This window comes from Lissotriton vulgaris, chromosome 1_1 (assembly GCF_964263255.1).
Source record: "Lissotriton vulgaris chromosome 1_1, aLisVul1.2, whole genome shotgun sequence".
In the NCBI taxonomy this organism is placed as follows: domain Eukaryota; kingdom Metazoa; phylum Chordata; class Amphibia; order Caudata; family Salamandridae; genus Lissotriton; species Lissotriton vulgaris.
In genome coordinates, this window is record NC_141685.1 from 221,007,717 (window position 1) to 221,026,779 (window position 19,063).

At 45.4% G+C, this 19,063-nt stretch overlaps 1 long non-coding RNA gene across 1 annotated transcript in view; it reads left to right on the forward strand.

Moving 5' to 3' along the window:
• The window catches only part of LOC147740934 (uncharacterized), a 305,323-nt gene that overhangs the window by 218,224 nt on the left and 68,036 nt on the right, over positions 1-19,063 (forward strand). The window lies entirely within an intron of this gene.

Sequence of the window (19,063 nt, forward strand, 5' to 3'; positions counted from 1 at the left end):
TGCTTTTAAAACTATCACTTACCCGTCCAGAAGCGCCGAAACAGCGACCCCTTCGCTGCAACTGTAACCCAACAAACAAACTTTGCTGCCGCCATTCACGGCGAGGGCGAGAGGCCACGCCCACTTGAGGCCACGCCCACCCGCCGCCCGCGGTATTTAAACGCTGCCTTCAGCGCCACTCACTTGAACCTCGTAAGCTCCTGAGGCGGAAGCCGGGAGACTAGCAAGCATCTTTTTAAAATATTGTATATCTGTGTCACGCCTAATTCTTTGTGCTTTTAAAACTATCACTTACCCGTCCAGAAGCGCCGAAACAGCGACCCCTTCGCTGCAACTGTAACCCAACAAACAAACTTTGCTGCCGCCATTCACGGCGAGGGCGAGAGGCCATGCCCACTTGAGGCCACGCCCACCCGCCCCTTTCCTACACATTAAAGATGTGTAATTACCGGACGCGCAGCGGACGGGCGCAGCGGGCGCGCCGTCAGCGCGCCGAAGGCGCGCCAAAGGCAAGCCCGTCTGGGCCCGTCCGGGCCTAGACGGCCCTAGGACCGGACACTATGCCCGATTCTCAGCCCCTCCTATCCTACCCCCCGGATACCCTCCGTCTCTGGAATACTAAGAAAAGTCCCCAGTGCGAATACATCCTGGAGGACGACGCCCCGTTCACAGGATGTCCCCTCTGCAACACCCCTGAAACCACGAAATTTAACCGCACGCTACGACTGGGCCTATTGAACTGCAGGTCGCTAGTTAAGCACTCGCACGAGATAAACCTCCTCACCCTAACCCTTTCGCTAGACGCCCTATTTCTGACCGAAACATGGCTGACCCCCAACAACGGCTCAGACTTGGTCAATGCAACCCGCCCCAGCTACCAAATCTGCTGCCTTAACAGACCAGTTGGAAGAGGTGGCGGCTCGCCATTCTCTATAAAGACCATCTTAGCTGCAGGATCAACGACGGTACGGTCAAGGACTGTGAAAATTGTAATTTCACCCTTCAGGTCTCCCCTACCACCTCACTATCGGGTCTTCTGGTATACCGACCACCAGGCCCAATAGGTGACTTCTCAAACACTCTGATGGATCACATCCTCTTAAAAACAATAGCAACGCCCAACTTTCTTCTCCTAGGGGATTTGAACCTACACTTCCTAGATCCGGCAGACCACACTGCCGCGAATCTTCTAGCAGACCTCGCGTCAGCTGACCTCCAGCTCCTGAACTCGAAACCCACTCACGAGAAAGGTCATCTCCTAGACCCAGTTTTCACCAATATCAGGAACTTACAAACCCGAGACCCCTCCCCCCTTCCATGGACTGACCACTTTCTGGTCCCGATGCACTGGCCCTATCAGCCCGCCTCGGTCCCCAAACAGAAAACCAGGATTTTAACTCGACGCTGGCACAAGTTAAATCCAGAAAAATGGGAAGCGAGGCTCAGGGATTCCGACGGCCCCCTCTCAGCTGACCCTAACACCGCTGATAGAGAATTTAACACCTGGCTCACCAACCCCCTAGACAGCCTCATTCCATTAACATGCTCTCTTAAACATGTAAAGAGAATCAATCATGCCCCCTGGTACACCCCGGCCTTGAACATTCTTAGGAAAGAGTGCAAAAAGACGGAACGAACATGGAGAAAAAATAAAACAGCAACGGACAAAAACACCTATCAAACTGCCATGAAGGCATACAAACAAGCCCTCCACAGCGCTAAAAGCTCTTTCTTCGAGGTAAGAATACAAAATTCCTCGTGCTCTGCTAAAGAGACTTTTTCCATACTTAAAGAGCTTCTCCATGTCCCAGCCCCCCCGCAGACACCCTTGGACTCCAAAGCAGCTGAGGAGAAATGCGTTAACCTGGCCAACTTCTTCGACAATAAAATCAAGAAAATCCTTTCTTCCCTACCTGCTACTAATCAGGCCACCTCTGGAGTTGCAAAGGATTGTACCCTCACGTCAGGGAATCCTACGGACAAACCCGATTCCTCTTGTTTAACAGCATTCGGACCAGTCACAGAAGAAGAAGTGGCAACCACTCTAGCAGCCACGAAAAGTGGAGCCCCCAGCGACTCAGTCCCCGTACGGTTCACGAAGAACATAGCCCGAACCATCACAGCTAGACTCACGGCCCTCATTAACACCTCTTTTGCCCAAGGAGAAGTCCCACAAAGCTGGAAGGAGGCCGTTGTTAAAGGTCTGCTGAAGAAGCCGTCACTAGACCCCACGGACTTATCCAATTATCGACCCATCTCGCTCCTCCCCTGGATAGGCAAGGTCGCGGAGAAGCTCGCAAACAAAAAACTGTCCCACTTCCTGGAAGCAAACCACCGCCTAAAAAACTCCCCAACAGGCTTTAGACCAGGTCAGGGCACTGACACCGCCCTCCTGGCGGCAGTAGAAAAAGCGAGGGAAATTATGGATACAGGAGGATCAGTGGCAGTGGTCCTCCTGGACCTTAGCGCAGCATTCGACACTGTCAGCCACCAGGTCCTAGCCCAGCGCCTAGAGAACACTGGTGTACAAGACAGTGCGCTGAGATGGCTCACATCCTTCCTCTCCCTACGCTCCTTCCAAGTCTGGGAAGGAGAAAGCCGCTCCCCCTCAATCCCCCTCCAGTGTGGAGTGCCCCAGGGCTCCTCATTGAGCCCCACACTTTTCAACGTGTACATGGCCCCACTGGAGTAGCTGGTCGCCCCTTTCGGAGTCACTATCGTCAGCTACGCTGACGACACTCAGCTGGTAGTGACCCTGTCCCACAAGAGTCTGGGAGTGTGGATAGAGACAGATCTTACTTTCCGCACACAGGCCAGGAAAACAGCCGGCATCTGCTACGGGCTCCTGAGATCATGTAGGAAAGTACTCCCCCTACTGCCATTCCAGTCCCGCCTTCTGCTAATTCAAGGCTTAGTGTTAGCAAGGCTGGATTATAGTAATGCTATTTACCTCGGGCCGCCGGAAGCCACCTTGCAAACACTACAAAAAACCCAAAATGCCGCAGCCCGCTTGCTCACAAACACCCCAGCAAGAACATCGGCCAAACCTGCCTTGAGAAAACTTCACTGGCTCCCCGTGAGGGAAAGAGTCGCCTTCAAGGCCCTCTGTCTGGCACACAAGGTCCTGAACAATGCGGGTCCCCCCATTCTGAGCACCTGGATCACTCCATACAGACCGTCGAGATCGCTTCGATCCGAACAGGGAAACCTTATCGTTGTCCCTAGGGTGAAGAAAACCCGTATCGGCGGCCGCAGATTCTCGGTTAACACGGCCAGAAAATGGAACGCTCTCCCCTCGAACCTCAGAGCTGAACCAAACCTCCTTCGATTTAGAAAGTCCCTCAAAACCCTCCTTTTTCCCTGATTTTTCTCCGAAATCTCCCTGTGCCCCCCGTTAGGAGTTCGAGGTTCTAGCGCTGGGATACTCAAGGGTGACTACGCGCTCTATAAAAACCAAAAATAAAAATAATAAAAATAAAATAAAGCTCCGAGACTTGCTCTGGTCTTTCTACTATTTTTGCCCACTTTATTCTTCTCCAGTCGTTGGTTAGGATCATTCTTGAGACTAGGTCGGGATTTGCATCCAGATTCCCCCTTGCAATACCAGGGATAGTTATTTTTAAGGTTAAGGCGTAATGATCACTGTCTTCCCGTGGTGTAACAGAGAAGTCCCTTATTGTACCCCACGAGCTAGTTTCTACAAATATGTAGTCCAACCTGGCCTCTTTGCCCTGCTTGTTAAAGGTGCACTTGGGGGGTCTATCTAAGTTAACTCTGCCATTGCACGCCCTAATTGAGTGCTTAAGTGTTAGGGACGTGATTTGTACCGCCAATGGTGTCCAAGGTCTGGGGGGCGACTAGTCCAAAGTGGGTATATCCCAACAAACATCCTCCTCGAGGAGACCTCCATCCATAAGCCCTGCCAGCGGCTTGAAGTTGCAATTTAGGTCGCCCCCAATCACAAGTTGGGCGCCTCTGGGTATGGAACTTATAAGAGAGGAGAGTTTCTCTACTGTATTGGACTCCATGGTAGCGCTCACCGGTCTAGAGTAAACATTCACCAGTGCAAGCTTAGTGCCATTTGGCCATTCCAGGACCACACATTGCACGTCATCTGAAGATGTATTCAGGGACTTGGCCGTGCAGCCTAAGTGTGAACCCACCCAGATTAAAAGCCCCCCCGAGGGGCGACCCCTCCCACCCCATCTCGCTAGTACAGAATCAGCATCATAACCAGTGCGTGTCTTATCCTCTCTGGCCCATGTTTCTTGGAAAAGGCACACATCATTCCCATCTATAAACGTTCCCCATTCTGGACAATCGATCTTGTTACCAAGGCCAGCCAAATTCCATGACAAGATAGTTAAAATGCCATGGCTGTCAGGGTTAACAGAACTCCTCCCTCCCCTATTATGATCTCTCGTGATGGGCTCCCGAATCTCCTGTGCCCCTTCGCAAGGAACTAAGCTTCCAATCGCTGTACAGTTTGGGGCATCTTTGTTAGAACTAGCATCAAACCCAGTGGGTTCCTTGGATGGGCAGAAATCCTCATCAAAGTTCGTTATAGAAGGCCCAGTATGTATTCTCGGCCTAGAGCATGCCAGTGACTCGGCGCCCTCCCGGAGTAAATGCGGGGGGAGTCAGTCTACCATGTCCAGGGGGCTGAAACGATTACAGGTCAAGCAAGGGCCCGGGGGATTGATGTGGACCTTCCCTAACCCAGTCTCAGTTCTCCATCCCCTGGAACCCACCCTCGTCCAACCGTCCTCTAGCTCCTCATTGGCAGTCTGGGGTACAGGCCGGTAGAAAAAAGACAGAGGGAAGGACTGGATAGTAGTATCAAGGTCTAGGTAAGGCCAAGAACATATGTGCCTAACTGTTCTTGGGTCTCGGAAGTTAACCAAAACACAATCCCCATTGATACTTTTGGTTGAGGTACCTATCCAGTGTATCCTTCGTACCATCAAAATCTCACTAAAGCATTGGGAAGGCAGTGGCCTATTCCTATTCAGCCAACTAGTAACTTTGTTTTTTAGTGATTGATAGGATTCCCACCCCGGGTCCTCCAACACAGGTACCCCTGTTAATACAACAACAAAGGGGCTTGATTCTGAGGGTAGATTTATTACCAACGTATTGTGCTGAGGCCAGACGGACTTGTCTTACTCTGAACCACTGAAGTAGAGCTAGTGTCTTTTTCTGTCCCGGTAGCCCCTGCTTCTGAACATCTCAGTGCAGTGGTACTGGTTTTCCTGGGTAACATTTGTACTATGTGTCCCACACTTCCTAGGGCATTGGTAGTATCAGCATGAGTCCCCCTCTGAGCTTTCTTAGCACCCTGGTCTCCCTCCCTCAACATCAGTTTGACCCTATCCATGTCATCTCCAACCCGGGTAGTAGCCTTCTCAATACTAGACAGCCTTAGCTCTATCTGGGCTAGTCTGGCTACAAGGGGGTCTATCAAGGCTTTACATTTCATGCTTAATTTAGTGCACATTGGATCTTCCTCTTGGGTAAAATAATTATCACTTTTCAAATCAACCATATTGGGTGTAGGGGTTCTATCTCTAGGGAGATCTAAACTACCCGCATTTTTAGCAATCTAGGCCTTTCGGCTGCCTAGTTTGTGACCAATACGCTTCCTTTTAGGTATGGCCCCCTCTCGCTGCCCCCTTGGATTAGTATCATTCAAAGTCTCCTGGATTATCCCTGCAGGGACAGTGCTAACAGTAGGTGCAGGGTTGTGTTCCAAGATACTTTGATCGTTGCTATTGCTACACTGCAAAGGAGTCTCCCCCAATGCTCCTGCCCCCTCATTTACCACATTAGCCAACATTTCAATACAGCTACTGATTGTGACCCCACCCTTAACTGGCAATTTAGCGTTCATAATATGTCCCAGTGAAGATCTTTTGGTATTTGACACTTCTTGGGATAAACGCTTTTCCAGAATGGAGATTTCATTAGATATAAGGGAAGTTGTTCTGGTGATATAATTATCCAAAGTTCCTGCTGTATTGCTGGTCGCAGATATAGTTTTGCTCCTAAGCTTAAGTCCGGCCATCTTAAAGAGCAGGAACCCTCGGTCAAGAAGAAAGTTTTAACTTACAGTTATTGAAGCGACCCCTTCTGACAGGTGAATGTGAGAGCCAAGAGGTGTGGCCCGGTCCGGTCTCTGCCGGTCTCTAACGGGCTCAAACGGGCCCGCCCTTGGCCCGGGCTTCACCCGGGCTCGTCCCGCGTACGTGGATGTAGGCGTAGCTAAAGTAGATAGCGGGAGGGTGCGGGCAGAGGCCCCAGCTGCGGCCAATGATGTCACGCGAGGCCCGCTGGTCCACGCAGTCCTGGACCGGCTGTTGTTCCTGCAATGCTCTGCCCCTCAGTCGGTAAGAGTTCCTTAGTATGCCCTTTATTTGTCCGTGGTCAGAAGGAAAGAAAATTCACCCAATGTCCACGCCTTCGAGCGGCACCCTGGAAGTATCTCAAGTCTCCAGCTGTGCCATAGATCGTACCCGACCCCTTTCAGCTTAAAAAACAGTAACAGGACATATCAGTTTGGCTTCTACACTTTAGCCTTTGTATATTCCCTTTGGACTTGCTTTAGCACTGTGTCTTGCACTAACTATCGCTTATCGTTGGTGCTGATTCATCATGGGGCCCCAGCATACCACTCCCCCCTTTTATTTTGGGACCGCAGTAACTTTTGTGATCACTCTCTCATTGTGCTCTATTATTACTTGCTTCATCAAAGGAAGGACAAGAAGAGAGTTTGCTAAATGGTCCCTTCTCCTTACGACAACAATCTTAAACGTACATGCAAAGACAGCCAAAGGCAATTAATGACAATTAAAGCAATTTAAGACAGATAAAGCAAAAGCAGAGAAGGGCAAGCGAAGGCAAGCTAGGGAGGGGAAATAAAAGGGAAAAGGGGGTCCAGAGATGGACGGAAACTTACTACAAAGAGAGAGAAGATCTGAGCTGGAAGATTTGAAAAGGAGAAGAGGGGGAGATAATTAGAATCTTTTTTGCAACCTGTGGTGCAACACTAGGTTTAGCCCCAGGAGGAGGGTAAAAGGGTTTGCTGTGGAAGTGGTCTGTGTAGCACAGATGCGGCTTGCGGCCATCTTGAAAACCTTCCAGCAATTATCTCGGCATTGTTTTCTGATTACAGAGACTAAGGGGAGACTAAGAAGAGGCAAGACGGGGGTGGCAAGAGGGATGAAAGAGGGATGAAAAGTATATGCAGAAAAAGGGGTTGCGCTTGGCTTTGTAGATATTAGAGATATTTGAGAAGTTGCTTATTACATTGTTACCTCACCACCTGCTAATTATTACTGCAATATGCAATCTTGATGAAACACATCTCAGAAAACTCCTCTATGAAAACGCGCTCAAAACCTCAAAGGGGACAAAGGGGACAAAACGGATAGTTTTAAGACACTACAACAAACGTGTAAGAAACAGTTTCACCTTCCGGATAAAATGGGTGGGTGGCGAACTCCACTCTTCCAGCGGAGTTTGCAGAGTTTTACAAACTCTGTGCTGCGCTGGGAATGCGAACTGCAGCAAAAAATGTGGCGTAGTGGAGATTGCCCTGCCACCCACCCCGAGGCCACCACAGGCTTACGTGGTCACAGTGCTTCTCCACCCTGCCGTGCCCTGCCCGGGCTGTCCTCCTCCTCCAGGCTGTCTCCTCCTGTCTCCAGGCTTGTCCATGGAAAAACAAAACCCCTACACTCTATGTCACTCTTGGGAGGAATGCACATGCACACACGAGTATGCGCAGGCCTCCCAAGACATAGAGCACTTGCTTAATGGCAGGACAGGATTTGCGAGATGCTGAATGTGATGCACTACCCTAGTGGAATCGTCTCAAAATCCCTTTTCTAATGGATTCTTGGTTCTTAATCAATTCTTTCTTGGGTTTTATCATGCTGTTTGCTTTGATTTTACTGACAACCTCTTCCGACACCTCTCTAGCTTCTTGCTTGAGCATTTTAGCACTACAGTTGGACATTTCTACCTTCTTAACGATGGCTAAATTGACTTTCAAACCAGTGTCACCATTGATCCATAACCTCTCCTGAACTGCAAGGTCTTTCACATGCATCACCACCTGGTCTCTGATTAATTGATCTTGCAGATGATCAAACTTACAATCAGCAGAGAACTTCCTACAAGCAGATACATACCTATCTACAGTCTCATTCACCTCGTGTTTCCTATGAAAGAATGTGTACCTTACTATATCTATGCTATACCCTAGCATCAAATACATTAACATTAAGCCTGGGTGGTGAACTCTGCTCCACTCGCGGAGTTTGCAGACTGGCCTGCACTCAGCGTTACGTGGAGTTACGAAAAACTCGCAGAGCGGAGTTTTTTCTCTCTCTTGTGTTCATCAAAGTCAAGTTGGCGACCGTGAGCGAGGAAAATTACCATGCTGGTGAGATTTTTCCTCGTTCGCGATCTTCAACATCAAGTTGGCAAGCACGAGCGTGGAAAATAAACATCCCTGCGAGATTTCCGACCGAAGGGTGGTCAGGTTTCTCATTGGAAGTGGTCGCTTATGCTCGCGACTGCTCGCAATGGGAAACTGCTTGTTTGCGTTGAGAAAGCTGCCGCTCGAGTAAAAATCTACTTGAGCGGCAGAAAAGGAAAAGAAGGGACTGCTTGCGCTGTGCAAAGCTCCATTCGCAATGATTGCACGGTAGGGACAAGCATCCGCAGTGTGCAATTACTGCAAACTGCATTTTTCTAGCTCCGCACTGTGCAACTCCTTGAACTTCGCCCAGGGTTAATTAACATCCCCACAAACCAAAGGCTTTTGTCATTTCCTCATATGCTTTAAGTCACCCCAGACCAACAGGATGTAATAAAATCCTTTTTTTCCTTTCCGGTGTCATCTTCCCATCTTCTTCAATAGTATGTATAAAATTCAAGAAATACGCTTTCCACTCTATCCATTTCATGCAAGGATTTCCACTAGCGGGCCAAAAGGTTTGCGGTGGTTGTAAGGAAAAGTTTTGACTAGCCATGTCTGGGAAGTGTCTTATAATCCAAAAAACTAAACAGAAATCACACAATGTCCTTTGTTCACCCAACAGAGGGACTAGTTCACTGTATGAATTAACAAATGTGCAGAGCAAAATATTTACACCTTAGTTAACGTTGGCAAATAGCTGTAGTATAAACTTCCTTGTGAGAACTAAACTACCAACTTCAGTGGTCTCAATGTCGAAAAAGTTGCCAACCGTGTGCTAATACCTTACCAAATCTAAAGTAAAGGTGTGCGCGTCACAGTGCGTTGATGAGATTCACCCGATGTAACACTTCAATTGCTGCGGTGTGCGCATCACAGCGCACTGCCCAAACAACGGAAATCAGCTGAGCATCACTGTGCATTGCTGTTGTTCCACAACCAGTGGAACCGCTGGTGTGAGAACACAATTTGTAGTTATCTATGAATTTACCCACATTCAATAGGTAAGCCCTGCAGTAGTGGAATCATCCTCTAACATTGTTGATTTATAGTCAGCCAATCACAAGGCAATTCTTGCTTATAAGTTACCTCTTTGATTTCCTGCCCCATCGGCCTTTATGGGGATTTTGGCCAACACATTCTCCCTTGTGCTTTTGCTGTCCTCTTTCTCTCATGGATCTGTGATCTAGAGATATAGATACGGAAGAGGCGGAGCAGTTGAAGCACAAGCCTAACTCTGTTCGTAAGGTGTCTAAGGCTAATTTGATATTCCATTTTCTCCTGAGTATCTTTTTCACTCAACACTTGGGATTCATGTGTGCCTGCTCATTACATTCTATTATATAATCTATATTTGATTGTTAGGGGATTTTCTGCTTTTTCTGTAGACTAGCTAATCTGTCTATAGAAAACGTACAATGTTCCAAAAATGACCTTCTCATCCTCATTAGTGAGCAGCACCTAGTATCATAAATATTTACACATGTATTTACAGTTTGTTTGGTACATAATATGGGTTGGAGCCAATTTTGTTGAGGGCTAACTACAATTAAAATGTCCAGTCACAATCAACGTTCCTTATAGTTCACTAATGCTCAGTAACAGATAAAGGGGCATATTAGCAAGAACCTCATTAAAATGATCGCCGTTTTAGCGGGGAGGAACAGCGATAATGGGCTTGCTAATATGCGTTATAGAATTCCAAAAGAAGCCCAGGTTAGATGTCCTGCGCATCTAACCTGGGCTTCTATTGGAATTCTATAACGCATATTAGCAAGCCCATTATCGCCATTTTAGCGGCATTTTCCTGCCGCTAAAACGGCGATAATTTTAACGAGGTTCTTGCTAATATGCCCTAAAGAGTTTGCAGGCCTTGTCTCTCTCTGCAGCTTATCCCATCGAGAGAGGAGGGAAACGAAAAATGGAATAACATGTCCTTCAGCATTTTTCTTTCTAGTTGATCTTGAGGAGGAAAGTAGGGATGGTATCATGTACTTACACCTAAAGATCTCTTTGCACTCAACAAATCTTCAGTCAACACTCGGAGGGCTCATGAAGGGATCTGGGTGGCTACAATTTTTTCTCAAATATTCTAGGGTATGTGGTCTGTGTACTGGCACTCCAGCCTGTCTCCTCACTCCGATACTACTTCTAGAGTCTGCTTAGTCTATATCTTGGGTGTGCACTCATACTCATTTTCCTTTTTTCTGGACCTCTGCCAGTCCCACCTAACCAACCTGTTGGTCTTTATACTCTCCCATTGTCTCTTACTCAGATGACATTTGTGTGCACACTCTTTGACAATAGAGTATCCACAAACAATATAAGCCATGCAAGCAATCAACAAACAAATGGTAAGCACTGTTAGACTTTATCTACAATATTGGTCTGATTCATATTCATACTTTTAACTAATTAGCCAGGTCAAGCACTGGTCCGTTCTCCACCACAGTTCGCTTTTCTTTACCCGGGTGGTCGTGTGGCGCTCGGTCCAACCCTCCCATGCTTTCTTTCTGTTGAGGTAATTTTTGGCCAATTCATTATTCATCAAAAGTAAAACATAACACATCCAGAAAGGTAAAGTCAACACAAAATAGCAAGTCGCAAAGCAAAAAGTCAAATGCCATTTAAAGTTAGTTAGTAGCTTTTGATAGATAACAATTCAGGGGCAGTTCAGGCTGTGCATTGTACATAACTGCACTGCTCGTTTTTGGGCTTTAAAAACACAAAGAAATCTTACCAGTAGAGTCAGGATAGCAGGGCGGGCCTGCCATGGTGGGCACCAGGCATTATCATGGTGGGCCGGAAGAGTGGGACCATTTTTCAAGCAGTGGATGTCGGTTTGGTTACTGGGGGCCAGTTTTCCAGCAGTGCTGCAATATCGGCCCCCTGTAACTTAACTGCTGCAGCAGTGCTATAGCTTCTCACTAGAATCCCCTCCCCCAAACCCACTGCCAATTCTGCAGGACAGACGTGAGTTTCCACACAGAAGTGGATATGCCTTTGAGCTCATGCGCGTGGCATTCCAACAACGTGCCCATTGCATCAAATTTGAGAGAGACCATCCTGCGTTGATCATCTCTACAGGTAGCAAACACCCTAGTTTCACAGTGTACAAGGTAAAAGAGGCCTGGCCTGAGCGATGATGCGCAAAGCTTGAAACTGTCCCTTTCAGATTATTCAGAGCAACAAGAGATGTAGGGCATGAACAGGATTCAGCGAGGCCCGTTAAACTGTTAAGATCTTTGTTTAATCTGCAGGCATGAATTTTAAACATTGTCGGGCAGGCTCAGTCTTTCACCCTTCTAGTTACTATCCAGCTTGATCAAACTATAGATAATAAAACTCATTTTGGTTGTGGCACTGCTAGTCATGTTCATGAGCGTACACTATCTTAACACAGAGCCTTTGACTCCTTATGTCCCCATGCCTGTCCCAATGTCTGTCCTAGGAGTAAGAAGTGTGAGCAGCCAATATAAACCCATCTGCAGCTTTACTGCAGTGGGCCGTTACCTCTCTGCAATTCTATTGACTTCAAATTCAAGTTTATTGTTTGATTACTTAAAATCATAACAAAAATATTAAGACCATATAACTCACCTATACATATGTTAATTTAAAAAGGAGCAAAGAGGAACTTTGATTAGTACAACCGTAGTGCAATAGATTGACAATAAAATTGGATGATATTTAAAAATTGGCTGGATGTGCATTTATCTTTTACAGATCAAGCTCATTAAGTAACATGGCAGTCTGTTAAATTCAATAAAAAAAAGATGAAGGGTCCTTGTTGTAATGTACATGTAGTATATTTATTCTTGATATTAGATAGAAGGTACAGCATTCAGGTAGGAATGTAATAGGGTAAGAAACCCCACCGGGAGCAGATAACTTCCTGCTCAGCCTCCAGGTAACTGATAAATCCCTTGAACAGCAACAGGTAGAATCCTGGATGACATCACAGAGACATCACATAGACAAGCAGGCACTAACACTAAGGAGGGACAAAGATAGAGGAAGAGCACAAATGGAGAGGTAGAGCAGGATATAACACACCTCCCTCCTTTAATTGAAAACATGGATAAGATGAAACAGAAGATGGCAGAAGCAGAAAGGCAGAAGAAAGAAAGAACATATATGCATCAGAAAAAAACACCCTCTTCAACAAGATGGAAAGAAGAGGTAATATCAAAGGGGTACAAGTACAAATGCTGTACAAGCACCGTAAGCTTACAAAAGAATGTAAGCTTAAACGAAATGAAAACTGAACATCTCAAAACAAATGAGCAAAGGTACAGTATGGCTCAGTACCGTAGATAGAAAATGAAATATCAACTCCTCAAATTCGAATATTTTCGATTCCTCTAAAATAAAGCACATTAAAAATGAGCCCAACTCCTCAAAGTAAACACATGAACTCCTCTAAACATAGAGCACAGTAAAAGTGGTTCATGACAAAACGGCTCTTCACAGAAAATGCACAACTTCTCTATCAATAGAATAAAACTGCTCTAAAATAAAGCACAATAAAAATGAGCCCAACTCCTCAAAGTAAACACATGAACTCCTCTAAACATAGAGCACAGTAAAAGTGGTTCATGACAAAACGGCTCTTCACAGAAAATGCACAACTTCTCTATCAGTAGAATCAAACTGAGCCCATGCAGGTCCTCATAACAGAAAATCACCAATAAAACTGAGCCCTGCGGCTCCTGACAGTAAATAGATGAACTCCTCTAACCATAGAGCACTATAAGTGGTTCATCTGAAATGACAATAAAATTGAGCCCCTATGGCTTCTAATAGCAAGCACATGAACACCTCTAACAATAGAGCACTATAAAGTGGTTCATAACAGAAATAAACATCACAATTGAGCATCACTCTAGCTCATCATCACTAAGAATGAAAACAAATTGGAGCACCTCAACATAGTTGAGCACATAAATGACCCCAATAAGCATAACACCAAAAAATCATCACCAAAATGAAAGCAAATGAGCACCTCAACAAAGGTTGAGCACAAACGTGGCTCCAGTAAAGCAGGCAATAATAGAATAAATTATTTCAAAATGTATCACTTGCAAATCCACACAGAAAAGAACATGTAACAGCATACATACATAACCTAGAAACAGAGTTCTAAGCATTGAGCATATAAATCGATATTTAGCACACCACAGTACTTAGAAGAAATGCACCCAAGGGTAAATTACAGCGCAAACTACACATTGCATAAATTAGGAAATATGCAAAATTGTTCACAACATCTTAATCATAACAAATCAAAATAATAAAAGTAGTCACCGTTGTCATTTGAATGAAGGGAGACACAAACAGCTGTGTAGAAATGTCCTTGAGAAAATGTAAAGAAAATCAAACAGTACCTTGTTGGAGAATACAATTTTTTCCAAGGGAAATAAATAAATAAATAAATAAATAAATTAATCATGAAACAGCAAACACCGGTGAGCGATCTCTCACCCGGGTTACAGATCCAAATGTAGTGTAATGTCAGAAGTTAATGGTGTGCAGATGAAGTTCCAATTCTCGAAGTCAGGAATGTAGACAGACTCCCAAATGGTGTAGAGCCAAGCGGTGGCATGTGAATTCCAGCACAGTTTGCAGAGTATGCTCAGGACGTGGTTGGCAGAAATAGGCAACAGGTCTCAGCGTAGGCCACACCGCAAGCCAAATAACAAAGTAGAATAGCCGTCTCTTCACTCAAACTGCTAGTGCACAACCTCCAAGGTACCGAAACATGGAGTTCACACAGATTGATGCAGGCAGAATTAATTTTAATTGCAGGTTGTAACGGTCCCAGTTAGTAGCGCTTTTGTAAACAGGAGACCTTTAAACAGCAGGTTGGCACAAGTTGCGCAGGCAATAAACTGAAGTCACAAAGTGAGCTGACAATCTTTTAAACAGCAGATTCCAGAAATAGCACAAGCACACTTTCATTTAAACAGGAGGTTGCAGAAGTAGCACAGGCACACCTAGGACAGATAGCAGCAGCAACGGTACTCACGTAAAACGCTGATTCACTAGATGAAAACAGGGAGTCCTTTAAGTTTGCTCTAGTGCCAGATGATTTAGTAGTAGTATTACTTCAGCAAAGGTTATTCCAATGCTCTGGGTTGAGACTGTCCGTTGGAACCAGACACTGGTGGGGCACCCAGACGCAGGAAAGTAATTTTAAGCGTTTCTCTTCTTGTCTTTGGTTGCAATGATGTCCTTTTTAAATTCAATGTAGTCCTTTTCCTTTTAAATGGATCCTTTTTTACCTCGTCGCCAGTGTTAAATTCAATAAAATAAAGATGAAGGGTCCTTGTTGTAATGTACATGTAGTATATTTATTCTTGATATTAGATAGAAGGTACAGCATTCAGGTAGGAATGTAATATGGTAAGAAACCCCACTGGGAGCAGATAACTTCCTGCTCAGCCTCCAGGTAACTGATAAATCCCTTGAACAGCAACAGGTAGAATCCTGGATGACATCACAGAGACATCACATAGACAAGCAGGCACTAACACTAAGGAGGGACAAAGATAGAGGAAGAGCACAAATGGAGAGGTAGAGCAGGATATAACACAGTCACAGTATAGTTTTGAAAAGGTTTAAAAGAGGAGAACAAGTAAATGTGACAGCTGGTTTTAAAATGCTGAACTCGGTGTCCATTGACTTCAATTGAGCACTTAACATAACAATGCTTTAGATGATTATAATATATTGGTACGTTCTGGGTTTTACCTGAGATCATTAACGCTATACTTCAGAGGAATATGCAAACCTGAAACAGGCAGGATTTAAGGTTTGACGCTCAGGCTCCCAATTCATTCAAGGCTAAAGCTCATTGGAATATAGTTTTAAGCTGCATATTATTTAACATACAGCCTTAGGCAAACATGCTGTGGAGATTTGGAATTTAATAACTGGCTCTAGGGTAGAATTATCTTTGCTACCTAATCATAGTTGTGGGAATGTTTGGCCCCTTACTTAGTGTCGGCATTTCTCTGAGGTTATTCTGTTAAACATATTGACTGACCTCATCAGTTGTAATGCTGATTGTCTGCATTTCTCCATATCATACTAGTGTTAATAAGATTGCTGAATTGATCTTCTGGGGGTACAGTGGCCGGGCCAACCGTTATTCAACATGCTGCTTCCTGAAGGCAGCCACGATGGTGGCCAGCATGGTGAGGGAGAAACCTCAGCCCAAACAGGGGAAACTGGACATATTCACTGGGCCTTTGGTGCTGCCGTTGCATGGAGATAGTGCCACAGGGCCTATGGAGGAGGCTCCAGAGATGGTCTGAGGCAACCTCATCTGGAGACAGAAGCTATCCTACCAATCAATAAATCAATCAATCTATCAGGGAATTGTAAGCACGCTACTCACCCGTGAGGGTCTCAAGGTGCTGGGGGGTACTCGGATCAGTTCAGCCGAAGAGCCAGGTCTTGAGCATCTTCTTAAAGGTGTTCAGGGAGGGATCGCATCTGATATCTGCCGGTAGATGATTCCAGGTTTTGGTTGCAATATGGGAGAACGATCTTTCACCTGCCCTGGCTCTGTGGATGCGCAGGGTTTCAGCCAGTGCGAGGTTGGAGGATCTGCGGTTTCTTTTAGGTACGTGGAAGTTTACTCTGTCGTTAAGGTATTTGGGTCCCTTGTTGTGTAGGCATTTGTAGGCATGTGTGAGGATTTTGAAGGTGACTCTCTTCTCTACGGGGAGCCAGTGGAGTTTTCGTAGGGAGACAATTGAGTCATTGTGCCACACTCTAGAGACCCAGATTTCGGTGGTGGGCACAACCATGACCCTACTTCGGCAAGACTAGAAGAAGACCACAGGATGGTGTGAGAACGCTGAAACACGGATCGCTATGCTAGAAGGTACAGTGAGGGAGCTCACCCAGACTTTTCTGAAACTCCAGGGCCACTCTGGAGGAACTGGCAGCCCAAGTGGAGAACGGTTAGGGGCACTCCATAGTTTAGAGTCCTGAGGATCCTGGAGGCGGTGGAGTGTTTGCAACTTGAGCAATTCCTGAAAGAGTGGTTGCGGCCCTTCCTCCTGATAGACCAGTCATCCCATTGCTTTCTCAACAAAGGGGTGCAGCGGGACCTTGCTCGGATGCTGCTACACAAGGCCACTCTGCGCCCATTGATAGCATGATTCCTGAACTCAAGGGACAAAGACCTGGTACTTTCGTGAGGTCAAGTATGAATCTACACGGATTTTGATCTTCTCGGATTTTACAAACTGGTTCAGCAGCAGTGGGAATATTTTTGAGTCCGCGAAACATAAACTCAGTGCCTTGAACATTAAGCACATGATGCTTTACCCAGAAAGGCTTGAAGTGATTTTCTAGGGTAAGGCCCATTTCTTTTCTCCGAAGCAGACTATGTGTCCAAGTTAGTCCCATGTAGCTACAGCACACTTTCTGCACAATAACATTTTACTATAACCTTTTGCACATATTTGCATGTATGACAATGTTGGATAAGTTTCTCTGAAACTGCTTTGCTTACATACCTGGCTTTATGCAGCATTATCATGATGCCCCAAACACTGAGTACAAAGCCTTTACATAAACTGTACAAATATCGTTCTATTTTTATCCATGGGGTGACAGGGCAATACGCATATCCATACCAATACTAATCTTTAAGCACATTGCAAGGATGCTGTTTATTATAAATAAATAAGCATTTGCGGGGATTAGCAGAGGATACACTACGGTTGACATTGAAGGACCCTGAATCCTGAGGTTATGGCCAAGTAGCTACCTGACATCTTCGTGACCAGGGCGGGGTCCTAAATTCTTTCCCGCTAAGTAATGGGGTTGGATCATCACGTGGATGGATTCTTGGCTATACACTAGACACACATAGAGTAGGGGTTATATTGTAGGAGTACATCTGATTAACACCCTGTATCATATGCCTGCCTATATACACTGTTCTAGTACCATGGTAGAACTATACCTGTTATTTACACTTTTGGTGCTCGTAATCACTTTAATCTACTGATTATCGCAGCACATGTATTCTATACAAGGATAACATTGGTTCATTAAACATATTGAAAATGTCCCATTGTGTATTCTCTTTTTATTTGTCTGAAAACAAGAGAGCACGAGTGACTGAGCAAAATGGTTCTAGATTCGTCACCATGATCCCTGAGGAGACGTGACTGTCATTTTCATTGGTTTCCAGAATTCATTTGCTCCCTGTTTAGATTAGAAGTGCTTATGGTGAAATTGTGAGCTTGCTGGACTCTAGGCCAAAATATAATGCAGAGGTGCCCGGAATCAGTCTAGCTCCTCACCCAAAGTTTATGTTATTCAACAAATGTGCAGATCCTACACATTAGTAGGAACTACAAGACATGGCTCTGTTAACATTGGTTAGGTTCTTATTTTACGGATCGCCTAAGTAGTTCAATAAGATTTGGTTGCCCATATCCTGAACCACCTCACCCTGTATAATACACTGAGGCTGGTATCCCTAATAAATGGTGGCATTCAGCAGAGTGTCACACAAATATTACCACCTATAATTATTTGGATATGGCACCCCACACCAACTTCTATTTGCTCTCTGCGGCTTGTGAAGAAGACGGTCTTTGGACAGAGGTCACATTGGGTGATCTACCCACTGGTGTCTGAGACCTAGCCTACTGCTAGACCATTCAGCACTAAGGTCTCCGCGGCTCAAGTCCTTTGGTCTCCTGGATTCTGTCCCTTCCTCTAAGAGACACCTGGCAAAGCTTGGGTGCACCCATCCGAGATTTTGCTACAGCCCTCTGAAGCTAGCGGTGCCGGGCTGAGGTACCAACAATGCTGGCACCTCACCTGAAGAATCCCCCTCTCAAAATTATTTCTTCCCAGGAGAACCTCAGATTAGGCAGACACTCCGGACAAATCGGGCAGATACAGGCACTGCACTCATCAAGTCTAGTCCCAGCCATAAATAGAGATGACATCATACCTTACAGTATAAACTGTTCCTCCTATTAATGGACTAGGATCATTATATGGTAACCCCAAAGACCCTGAAGAAGCACCATAAAAGCACAATCAATGTATGATCTGGCCACTGTGCACACCTCCTTGCAAGTTTTCTGGAGTTTTAGAAAAATGGTGCCACATGCATCAAAAATGTAAATTGCGAATACCTAATTGTGAATTCCTGAGAATCGCAATTAGGCAATCACAATTTACAATACATGAAACTCAAAGATTTTAATATAGCGATTTTATAAAAAGTAAAATGAAGTTTTCTTTAAAACTTTTTAGAACAGGCAGTGGTCATTGGGACCACTGCCTGCTCTTAAAAATGAATGGCTTTACAACCATTCATGAAAGCGGAAGGGGTGTCTTTGGCACCCCTTCCCATTTGCAAATGGGTTGCTGCCTTCTTGAAGAAGGTGGTAATATGCAAATATTTTGGACCGCATTCATAGTCACAAAACATTCATGCATACAGTTAGGATTCAGTATTTGGAAAGGACACCCTAATCACGTCCCTTCCAAATACCGAATCGCAAACCCATTTTGCGATTCGGTAACAGGATACAG